Below are 12,494 nucleotides of genomic sequence, written 5' to 3'. Positions count from 1 at the left end.
GGGAGAAGAAACGCCTAACGAGAGAGAAGAGAAGAGGCGGCGCTGAACCAATGAGAGAAGATGAGTATTTGAGCAGTATTTTAGGGTTTAAAAGTGTAGATGGGCTGTATTTAATTTGTTGGGTTGTATTTATTTAATTAGGCTGAATTTATTGTACTTATTTAATTGGGCTGTATTTATTTAATTGTTCTATTATTAATAGTGGAATATATTTATAGTGGAATATTAGGGTTAATATTTGATGGGCGATTGAGCTGTTTTTTGAGAAGTAGCCGATTGAGCTGTTTTTTGAGAAGAAAGAAGGCGAGGCGCAAGTAGTAGTATATATTTATAGTGGAATATTAGGGTTAATATTTGATGGGCTGAGATAGGAGGAAACAAGTACTATACAGTTTTTTAATGGGCTTATAAAATTTAAGCTCAATTATGATACTCCCTCCGTCCCGCGAGTCTTGACACGTTTGGGTTCGGCACGGGAATTAAGGAGTTGTAGATTAGTGTTTTGAGTGTGTAATTAATAAAGTATAAAATTGATAAAGTAGGAGAGAGAAGGTAATAAAAGTGATAAAGTAGGAGAGAGAATATAATAAAGGTGATAAAGTAGGAGAGAGAAGGTAATAATTATTACCAAAAAAGGAAACGTGTCAAGATTCGTGGGACGGCCCAAAAAGGAAAACGTGTCAAGATTCGTGGGACGGAGGGAGTACTTTTTTTTGAAGGAAAAACCAAACTCATATATTAGTGAATATCATTCTGGCCAATTATGATACTTAGTTTTTTTTGTGGGAAAAAAAAAAGACATTCTGGCCAAGATTAAATAAAAAATACGGTTTTAATGGGCTTCCCCTATTTAATCCAATACCAACAATTTTAAAAAATCATATTGCTTATCAAACTAAACAATTTAGATAATTGGATTATATTGCAAACCTTATCTCCTATTTAATATTTTACATTAAAGTTACTTATATTGTACATATTTTACTTTAAAGTTACTTATATTGTACATATTTTACTTTAAAGTTTCAACTTATCAAACCAAACTAACTAGATATATCTGTATCTCCTATTTAATATTTTAAATATCAAACCATATTGCACATCTTTTACTTTTACCGAAATTATGAGTAACAAAATAAATTTAAAATAAACCAATATAAATTTCTGGTTTAAAAATATAAGACTACCGCCAAAAATCAAATGATATCCAGTATCACCATTATTGTGGGTAATCCAATTCATAACCCATTTTACTCAGTATTGCCCACATTTATAATAATAATAATAATAATGAATAATTATAAATATACTATTTTATCTTATAATTCATAACCTCAAATTAAATATTTTATAGCTCATAGCCCTCAAATTAAAAATATCTTATAACACGAACTATCAACATATAATCTGAAAACCTCCTTGATCGAGCAAAAGCAACCAACAACATCAGAGAACCCTCACAACTCCATAGAGCTAAACTCGCAAACAAATAAATGATAAAATTAAAAGAAACAAAATAAAATTATATTTCTAAATATGTGCTATTTTGCTATGTAACAAAGTTAATATTGTTATGTGCATAGATTAATATTGTTATATCAATTTTGCTATATAATTTTATTTAAAACTAGCTTTATAGTGAGCAATAAATTTGCTTAAATATGGGTATTTTTATTTTTCTATTGTATCTATTTGTAATGTATTTTTTTGTACTTTTCAATTATAAAACTGCGTTTGTTATATCTATCAGTGTGATTTTAGTTTCTCTGTGCCAGAGAGTTCATGAATTGCAAAAATATCTTAAGTTTCGTGTTTCGTGTACTTAGACCCTTGGGATGGCTGAAGACTTTGGAAAATGTCGTCTTTAATCTTTTGTGAACAAATGTTTGAAGATCTTTTTAGCAAAGTTTGAATACATAAGTATGATATGTGTCGTCTAGGATGGAGGTTGCAACTTTTGCAAGAAGTTTTTCTGGCAAGGAAACTATATCTTTAACATCGTGTCAATACGACTCCGGAATACAAAACCAGCACAGGTAAGTAAGTATTGGTTTTTTTACTAATTCATTCTTTATATAGATAAATAATAACTTAAGAGCAAAATTTGGTCTTTTTCTTCTCAAATGAAGATAAAGGGGGGAAGATTTCAGGTTGTGTGTATACGGGGATGGAACAGAGTTTGTGCGTACACCGATTTCAGTTTTATTTATTTATTTATTTATAATTCATGTCTATGAGGTTGTCGTCTATTGTTTGTTTTGATCAAATAGACAGTGGTTGACTCATTAAATTCTTCAATTTTCTCATTAATGTTAACCTTTTGTTCTCGATTGACTTCTAATTTAGCAATTAATCTTTATCTGTCAGAGGTGCATCTTTGCTGGGAAACATTGTGGTTGATGAACCTGGTATTACCAGGGACGTTTGTATGGTTGATCTTATTGGGGTAATTATGAATTTATGGTAGTTAATTCATCTCATCTCCAGGGAACTAGCTATATCAACAACAATAAGCATGGAGGGGATTCATCTCATCTCCAGGGAAGCTGTTGTTGCTAGGATACCATCTTTGGTTGAAAGACAAGCTACTGTTGTGGAAGAGTCTTCTGTCATCATATTTGTTATTGATGGTCAGGTATGATTTTTCATTGTAGTTATTAAGAAGCTTATTGTTGTGCAATTTCTAGGTTCTCATTCTTTGACAAATTTTAAAAGAAACTGAAACTAACCTACAGTTTATTATGTTGTGAATTTTATGGAACTTTGTATGTTATGTTACATCACAAGTCCTATTCCTTATTGGCAGTCTATAATTAAGCCGCCTATGTTGAAATAGGGGATTGGCTGCGCAAGAACTATTCTCCCAAGTATATTGTTCTTGCTGTTAGCAAATGTGAATCTCCTAGCAAAGGTACCTTACAAGCAAAGAATTAATCCTCACAAGTAAATTGATATTGTTGAACACTATATCACATATCAAGAAGCTATAGAGATTTATGAAGGGATAGCACAACATCAATGAACAATAACTAGCTTAAATATGGAGTAAAAGGGCACCTTCTTAATGCTGGTATTTGCTAGCTATGCAAGGCTGATTTTGCTGCAATCAACAAAGCATTAGAGCGATCCAGGTGTGCTTGAGATTTTCTTTTATTTTAATCTGCATATCTACTCTTTGTCTGGTAATGATGCTAAAGACATGCTTCGTTTCTTCATTTCTAGGATCTACATCCAACATTTTCTGGAACACGTGAGTACATATTGCTAGCGGTATGTGATGGATCTCTCTAGCATTTTTTCTTTCTTTTTTGTTTACGCCCCAGTAAATGTCTAGATGTGTCAAATTTTGTTGTTTACTTTGTATGGAAATTCAGTTAGTTTCAGCATATGTTTTCTTCCATTTCAACATCTTTTCATTTCAGCATAATGGTGTGTATATTCTTCTTACTTTTTCAGCAACAGCTGAAATGAAAACAGGTGAAAGAGCATGACTTAAAATACACAAGGAGGCAGAACAAAGAGTACATGTGAAAGAATTAATTTTTTTTACCCCCCTCGATTTCCTTTTTTCCATTCTCTAACATACATAGCAACAAATAAATGTCTTAGCATAACGAACGTGATCACTTAATCTATACATTATTAAAAATTATGCAGGTGAGAGAATTTCTTGAAAGAAAAGGAAAAGGAGAAAGCTGCGGGGACGGATGCTAATGAAACATGTTACAAACAAAGCAGGATATTATCTCCAGAGGTTTATTTTGCAAAAAATAAAATTGGTTGTGATTTTTTGCAGGAACAATAAGTTCAATTTCTCCCATATTGTCTACAATCTAATTTTCTTTCGAGTTAGGTATAATTTGTAGTGTTTGCCATATACGGTTGATAATCACTAAATTATTAAATTATTTTTTATTATATATTTGTAGTGTTGTGCAATTATTTGACCTTCTATCTTTTACAAGATAAAATAAAATTAAGGAATTATTTTTTGCTTTAATATTTGTAGATGGTAGTACACTAGAGAACCATGTTTGTTTGCTCACCGAAAATTATATTTGATTTTAATTAAAGAAACAAATCAAATTGAAATAATCAAAAATTTAAAAATCAAAATCATATCAAATTGAAAAATCGAAATAACCTGAAAAATCTGGAAAAGAAAATTGAAAAAATTATAAAGAAATTAAAAAATAAGAATAAAGAGAAATTAAATTTTATTTAATACTAAAATTATGTATACATATAATCAAATTGAAATTCCAAATTTTAGTTTATTGAGCTTCGTTTAGTTTTTAAAAAATTAAATCAAATTGAAATTCCAAATTTAACAAAAAAAAAAAATGTAAAAGCAATCCCTATATTAATGTTTTTGTTTGGATATGTTCGATTTTTCGATTTCGGATATTCTAATCACCCCTATATGAGCATTTTATTGTGTTTTAATTTCTCAGCAAATGCATTAAATTTGCACGGTAGTGCAGTATTTTTAGATCTCATTTTATTTTTATTTATTTTATAGATTAATATTAAATAAAAAAAATTAAAAACTGCCATAGTGGACTCGAACCACAAAATGTTTGGTCTTAAGCAAGAATCACTTACCGCTTGACCAACACACGCACACACTTAGATCTCATTTTAAGTTCTCTTGTGCTGGATAGAACAAAGCCGAAGAGACGATTTAGAATCTATTGGTATGCGGGGATGAAAAAATTTAGATGTTACTCGAAGCATGTATATCTATCCTCGCCTTTTGGTGTTAATTTCTGCACCTTCGGTTTTTGCAATTAACTTACTTATTGGATCATGTTTATGCAGTTTGTGGTAGAGGTGAAATTGTTTTGAAGGGCTTCTACTCTGGATTGGTTAGAAATCTGGCTGGGGTTATACCGTAAGTTAGAACCTGATCATTCAATATTTAATTTGTAATATTGTTCCTTTTCTTTTGCTGCTCGATTAAAAGTTTTTTTGTATTAAAAGGGTTATTACTTTGGGTGACTGATTATGAATAAAGATGATCAAGTACTTGCTTCTATTTATTTGAATTTAAAAGATGTTCTTAGTAATTCATTAGGTGAATTTTTGGGTTCAAGTACAAAAGTGGTATAAATCGAACAAGATGCCCAAATTCAGTTCTAACCATAAATGTTATCTAAAATCTTTGGCCATATCTCTAGGTGCATAAACATGTTTACTAGAAGTCTGCAAAACATCTACTCCCTCCGTCCATGAAAGAACTTCCTATCTTTCATTTTCGGAACGTCAACAAAAAAACTTCCTACCTATTTTTGGACTATACCCCACTACTTATAATTACTTATTTTTCACTTTTTCACAACTCTCAATATTAATTATAATACATTTTCACCACTCCCAATACACTCAAAAACTTTTTCTCTACTCTCAATACGCTAAACAATATTTTTCTTAAAACCGGTGCAATTCCCCCCTAAGAAGTTCTTTCATGGACGGAGGGAGTATATGAATACTTACTTGCACAATTTGTCTTGAAACCCACTCCCGAGGCCATTCACTTGACTATTTTGCACCGGACCTAACTTTGAAAATAGTATCTTCTCATCTATTTATTATTTAAAGCCTGAGTAGTGCATTCACATTTTCTGCACACACATTTCCGCCAATTTTAATTTTTGAGCTGATATTGTATAGTTATTGGCTGGTATTGTGAATTTTGATGGATCTATTACGAGATCATATGAAATATATGTGAGATCACTTGTGATGGAAGATTCTAGATCTGAACTTAAGTTTGGAGAAGGAAAGTAGTGTAAGGATTTTTTAATACTGCAGCGCATAAATAGAAGTTGAGTTTCAAAAAGTTTGAAATAAAGATAAAAGGACTTAAGTTGAGTAGCAGGATTTACAATCTGTATTCATTTTTAAAATGGAAAGAGTTAGTGTTCATTGAACCCAAGTAGTTTATGGATCAATTTTTATTTTAGGAGTCTGAATTGGGCGTGAGAGTTGAGGTTGTTTTGGATTAATGTTATTAATTAGTTTGGTTTTGCATTAACTTTTTGTGTTTCCTAACATTAATTAAGTGGGACATTGTGAGGATTTTTTTTATTGATGTTCTATATAATGAAATAAGATTATGTTTTCAACATTTTCTTTTGACTGTAGAAAAAATCGCAAATTTTACTACAAGCAGTGATTAAGTTTATTTAATTTATTTCATGATAAATCTGGAATTATTGGAAATTGATTTAACTTACTCTGAACAATTCATAATTTTTTAAAGTGTAGATTCTTTTTTTTTTCAAGAGGTACATATGAATTAAATTTACTTCATGATGAAGAATGAGAAGTATCACCTCCGGTGGATTTGAGAAGAATGAGCACCGGTGTAATACCGTGAAGGTTGAGTGGAACCGTTGAATAACGACTTTTGTTTTAGGGTTTTCACAATTAATTAATAGTATAGATATATTATTGATGTTTTTGTATCATTTACAAATTATAACTATTTGAATCTGAATTTTGATAATAATATAAAAGTGTGTTTGCTAAGCTTAATTTAAAGACTTTATAAGGTTTAGAAGCTTACAAGATGTTTTAAGAGCTTATAAAATGCAGTTTCTTAAAATCTTATCAGTTCTGAAAATATTTTGATAATTGAGCTTATAAGCTAAAAATATTTTTTTGGTTAGACTAAAGAAAATTTTATTAGAGAGAGAAAATTGAAAAGAGATGAAATTAGAATGATATATAATGAAAATAAAAAATATAATCATAATTGAGTTATTTTTATAATAATGAGTGTTACTTATAAGAACATCATAAGAGGAAAAAAAAAAAAAAAAAGATAGGGTAGAGGTACTTATTTTTTTGGAAGCTTATAACTTGCTTAATATTTACAGCTTATAAGCTTTTTAAGAACTTATTTTACCAAACACTTTGAAGGACCTTATAAGCTCCTGAATAGCTTATTATAAGTTGTTTAGTATTTAGATGGTATTTGACTGAGCTTAGCTGTAATATACAAAACTTAAATGGTAAAATATATATAATTCAAATACCGTGCGTAGCACGGGTGTAACACTAGCTGTAGTAGCGGCAACCTCAAACAGAGTATATGAGTTGTAGGCAGCCTTTTCACAAATATAGCAGTAGTTATTTTTCTGTTCTCACTTCACCCCAATCTACTAACTACAAAAATATTAATTCTTAATTAACTTAATTTTAATTTTGTTGTACAAATGAGAAAATAAATTGATACTTAGTTGTAAGTATTTCGAAACTTTGATTGTTGTAGTTTGGACCTTAAGATTCATATTTAGGTGTCAAAATTAAAAATGCACACGACAAAGAAGAGAAATTAGGTGTGATTTCTATATCAAAGGATAGCCTTGACATTTTTGATTGTGAAGTGTTGGAGTTTTGAAATAGTTGCTGTAGTCTGTAGATGAGCAAAAATATGAAAGATATATAAGAGAGATGGAAACACGGAAGTTAAAAGAAAAAAACCAAGAAGGATCAATGGAGGTTTGATGTTTCGGATTTTGTATAGAAAGACGAAGAAGTAAAATAAAATTTGTTTAGGGTTTGGAGCGTGAGTGTGTGTGGGCCGCAGATAATATTATGAATTTTTATTGAATTTGCAGATTTAGAGTTTGGAGTAAATTAGAGTTTTAGAGCTCAGTTACTGTGTATTTATTATATAAATAATTTTTGCTTACTAATATTATTAAAAAATATATATTTTTATTATTATTGGTAACTTATTAAATTTAGTTATTTTATTGTATCTTAAATTAATTAATGTTATTAATTTAAACATTTAATAAATTTGAACCAAGTTATGACTCAAATCTTTATTGACATTTTGAGTGCTATTACACTAAATTAATTCGGGTTAATGTAGATCTTTGTAATTAAATAAGCATTTTATATATTTTTTTATAAACTAACAGTATTAAATAAAGAAATTTAAAGGCCGCACCACTGATGACTTGAACCTAAGACTTTTGGCATTAACTGCTTGCCGCTTGGCCAACACACACACCTTTTGTATTTATTTATCTTATAGACATGCATCTTAAGCTTTCAATATGAAAGAACAAAGCAAAAGAAACATGAAGATAAACATATATTGATATTCATACTTAACATGATCTTTTAGACATGTATTGAAAGATTAGCGCGTAAAGATAAATATATATTGATATAAATGTAAATCTTTATACTCCTTTATCTAATTATTTCTAAGATATGAAAATTTGTAGAGTTTTTTTTTTCTCACCGGCTATAGTCAATATTGGGAAAAAGATGAAGTTAATGAATATTTCTATGTAGAGAATATACAAAAAATATAACCCCAATATTTTAAATGTGAATGTGTGTGTGTTAGCGCGTTTTAGGGAGTATTCATAATTTTGTATTTGGATAGGCTAGGTAGATAACTAATCTTATTTTTTCTATATTATGTAGCTTAATTTTATGTAATACCCGGACTTTTGATGACGTGTTTAATTGCTTGAGTTTGAGTAATTAGGGTTTAGATCCCTTGTTTGATTTACTTTGTAAATAGATGAGGAGTTATATGAAGTTTTCTTGTTATTTTTTTTAAGATGTTGAGATGTTCTTTTGATGATGTTTGGATGATGTGAGATTTTATATCCGAAATTGAGTTTGAGCATTCGAATAATTCGATATAATTATTTGAATGAGAACGGTGAACTCGGAAGTGAGATCTGAGTCCGTTAAGACGTTTTTGAAAATTTTGACTTTTTGACGATGAATAGTAAAATACTGCTATTTCGTCTTTTTGTCGACTTTCAAAATTTTACGTGCACGTCGTCAAGAAATATTCTTAGTTTTTCGATACGAGTCCAATAATGAAAGTTTTTATTTTTGGACGACGAGTGAATAGTAAACTGGGATTTCTCGATAAACGAACCGAGCTCGTTTATCAGAATTTCGAGAACGAGCTTGCGTTTTCTATATTTATATAGAATTGCGAGTGTAATGAAAGTGAGTAGGAGTTAAGAGGACGAGTAACGAAGAGTATGGGTTGTTAGTCGTTAAAATGAGACGAAATGAGATATTTAACGACTAACGGGTTAATATCCTAAATATTTAACCTACCCTACCCCTAACCACCCCCAAACCGCCCAAAGTACCTTTACCCTTAAATATCACGTTGATATCAGCCAAACACACTCACTTTCATTATCTCTCACGCACAATACACCTAAAACACACACTACACACACGCCATTTTCCATTTAAGGTTGGACGAAGCTTTTGACCTCCGATTTGAGCACCGAGACGAGCGCCGATCATCTTTTTGATCACGTATCTAAGTAGGTAAGATCTCTACCTACGTTTTGATGGTTTTCTTTTCGATTTTCGTCGACGTCGAAAAACGTCGATTCTCGACTTTATTTTGAAACGACGTCGGATCGTCGTGAAATTTTTGTATGTTGTTCTTGGGTAGATGTTGAGCATGTTTAATGAAGGGAGTAAGAACGGAACGAACCGTAGCTATGAAACCCATGAGGGCAGCCCCGTTTTTCACATATTAGCTTGTCTTTCGATTTTTGTTTGATCGTTTTGACTTGATATTTGTGCTTAGGGGTATGCTAGAATGGATATATATTAAATTCGTATTTTTCCAAGCACGAAAATTGTATAAGTTTTTAGAGTATGGTTATTTAAATTCGTGAAGTTTGGGACGTTGCATAATGAATATTATTGCGTATATGTGTTCTACGATATCACATGAGCATGCTAATTGATTTACAATTTATGGATGATAATTGTTGAACGAAATTAAAACTGGAATTCTGTCAAAATTTTACAGCAGTTTCAAGCTTATGTTTCGATGAGTTTTCATTGCTTGATGGATCTGAAATTTTAGTATGTTTATCTATGATATGTGTATTTCGTCGCTGCAAAATTTCATGTCTTTTGGATGATGTTTGGTATTTTAAAGATATTTTGAAAAAATCCTTGACAGAATCTGTCAACTGTTGGTAGACTTCACAAAAACGTTTATATCTATTAATCCATGAAGGATTTTGCATCACCGTTTTTTTTAAACGAAACTAGACTTCAATACTTTTCTAAAAACATAAGATTTCGATTTTTATGACCTCTGAAACAGAGCAGTTTATTATTTCAAAAATGCCCTGTTCTGCTGTCATATTTTTCCAACAGTAAAAGTGTATGAGTTTCATTGTTTATTTGGCAGATCATATGAACGTTTTCTCTTGTGAAATTTTAACCAAATCTTCAAGGATACCTTTAGTTTTGGATGATTAAATTTGATGGAATTTTATTAAGGTTTGCCTTGGTTTCTAATGGCCTAAACAAAATTGGCAGAAACTGTCAATCTTTGACAGCCTGCACTAAAAGAGCAATATCTCCAAAAACCTTTAACCTTTTTGGTTAACTACCATTTTTAGAGTGAACTACACTTCATGGAGTTTTTGAGATCAATTGGTATGAGAGTTTATGATGATTGAGTTGGTTGTTATGAATTTTTAAAGATGACACAAAAACAGCAAAACTTTCTAGAAAACAACTTGATTATATTTGTTTTGATGGATGATACGATATGACTAAATGGTGTGAGTTGTGAGAGTTATGATTAACGCACATAAATGTTGGTATCTGACACTCGAACAATTGGTGTCGAGTATAAATGATAGTTTACTGATAAAGAGTTTTGATGATTTTGAATTGTTTGGTTTGCGTTGAAAAGATGTCAAGATGTTAAGTTTTGAGTCGAGAGACGAGTTCACGTAGTGAGATTCACGCGTTGAAATCTCGTGGCTGACATTATATATGAATAGGTCATGCCGAAATTTTTAATGAATACTTTGATATATCATCAAATAATCATTATAATTTCTAAGTGAAATTAGGATTTGAGCATAGTCAATTCTTGTTGACCCGTGATTCAAATACATGCCTAATGGAAAGATTAACTTTCTAATTGGTTTATTAGATGAGATGTGAGCGAATTGATCTGCTAAGAAAGTGGACTTTTCGATGAGTTAAATATTTCTTTTAATTGAAGCACTGCTAATTATAACATAAGGATGTTATAATTAATGAGTAATGACGAGAGATAATAATTGTTATATTGATTAACAACCAAGAGAGATGAACATTAGAGATACTAATGTTTCATAAAAGAGATTAGATTATTAATCGATTTTTCTTTAATAACTTCTCACTGATTCTTCATAACGATGAAGGTCTTTTTGGGAAGTAACGACTTGAGGGAGAGAGTGACGTTACTCATTGATACAGAGACACAACGAGGTGGGCATTACTTTTACTATACGTATATAGAGATCCCCTGCGTGTCGTAGGCCTCTTATACGAATGAATGCATGAGATGATCTAACTGTTAATTTCAGTTTCATATATATCAAATGAGTTTAAATGTTACATTCAAGAAAGTTATTTCATGACAAAATCTTTGAGTTAAAGTTATTTCAAGTATTGTCTTGCCATAAATGTTTCAATTTTAGTATGATATCTATCTGCTTTGGCTTTGCCAATGATGCAATCGAATTCGGGTTCTGAGCAGTTGATAGCTATCCTGCCAGGACTAGTGTACACCAGTGACCGTGAGTCATCTAGCGGGTTGGCCGGTCAAGTGACCGTGAGAGGTGGCCACCTCTCCGGCACAAAGTTCCAGATATGATAGATTACAAGAGAACTTAGTCTGCAGACGAACTTTAAGAATCACAAATGAATTTAGTAAGCTTGGGCCTTTTTAGCGAAAAACTCCCTTGCTGTACTGTTTATGATGGCATGACAATTTACAATTTTGAAGCATGTATTTTTATACCTAGGCATACGTGCCCACTGAGTGCTTTTGTACTCAGCCCTGCATATGTTTTCTAAATGTGCAGGTTGAGCTGATGTGATGATGGTGTTGCAATGAGCGGAGTCTCCAGGGTTGTTAATAAATAGTTAACCTGTCTAGAATATGTCTTCATACATATGTCTAGCTACTTTCCGCTGCAAGATGTTGTTGATGTTGTAGTATGTTATGTCATACTTTGAGTCTTAAGAGAATGGTTTCATATGATGTATAACTTGATTAATGATATTAATTAAGTTTTATGCTGTCTTTCATAGGCTGTTTTCAATTGAGTATTAATGAATAAAAATGACGAGTTTTATTAAGATGAGTAAGTTTTACGGCTATAAATGACGCCCCTTTTCTTCCCCTTCTTCTTTAGCCCCATCCCTAGTCGTAGATCACTCGGCCTAACTATCCCTAGTTAGGGCGGGCTGTGACAGAGTGGTATCAGAGCGAAGGTTAAGCTCTGAATTAGAAGTCTTGAGTTTAGTCTAGAATGAGTCACTAGACTAATAGTTATTAACAACCGTGAGCTCAGCGCACCATCACACCAGGCTCAACGAGGTATGTAAAATTTCAAAGTTTATTTGACGTTAAATTTTGAAGAGCATGATGTTGAGGTTATATGATGAGTTATGATGTT

At 31.2% G+C, this 12,494-nt stretch overlaps 1 long non-coding RNA gene across 1 annotated transcript; it reads left to right on the top strand.

The window, feature by feature from the left end:
* The first annotated feature begins 9,203 nt into the window (after positions 1 to 9,203).
* On the top strand, positions 9,204 to 12,165 carry LOC130996969 (uncharacterized). Its single transcript, XR_009092893.1, has 3 exons — positions 9,204 to 9,333; positions 11,232 to 11,298; positions 11,898 to 12,165. It is a non-coding gene; the product is annotated as an uncharacterized LOC130996969 (long non-coding RNA).
* Positions 12,166 to 12,494: the final 329 nt, after the last annotated feature.

Source organism: Salvia miltiorrhiza, chromosome 8 (genome assembly GCF_028751815.1).
Source record: "Salvia miltiorrhiza cultivar Shanhuang (shh) chromosome 8, IMPLAD_Smil_shh, whole genome shotgun sequence".
NCBI lineage: Eukaryota > Viridiplantae > Streptophyta > Magnoliopsida > Lamiales > Lamiaceae > Salvia > Salvia miltiorrhiza.
This window is presented reverse-complemented; position numbering and strand designations above follow the sequence as displayed.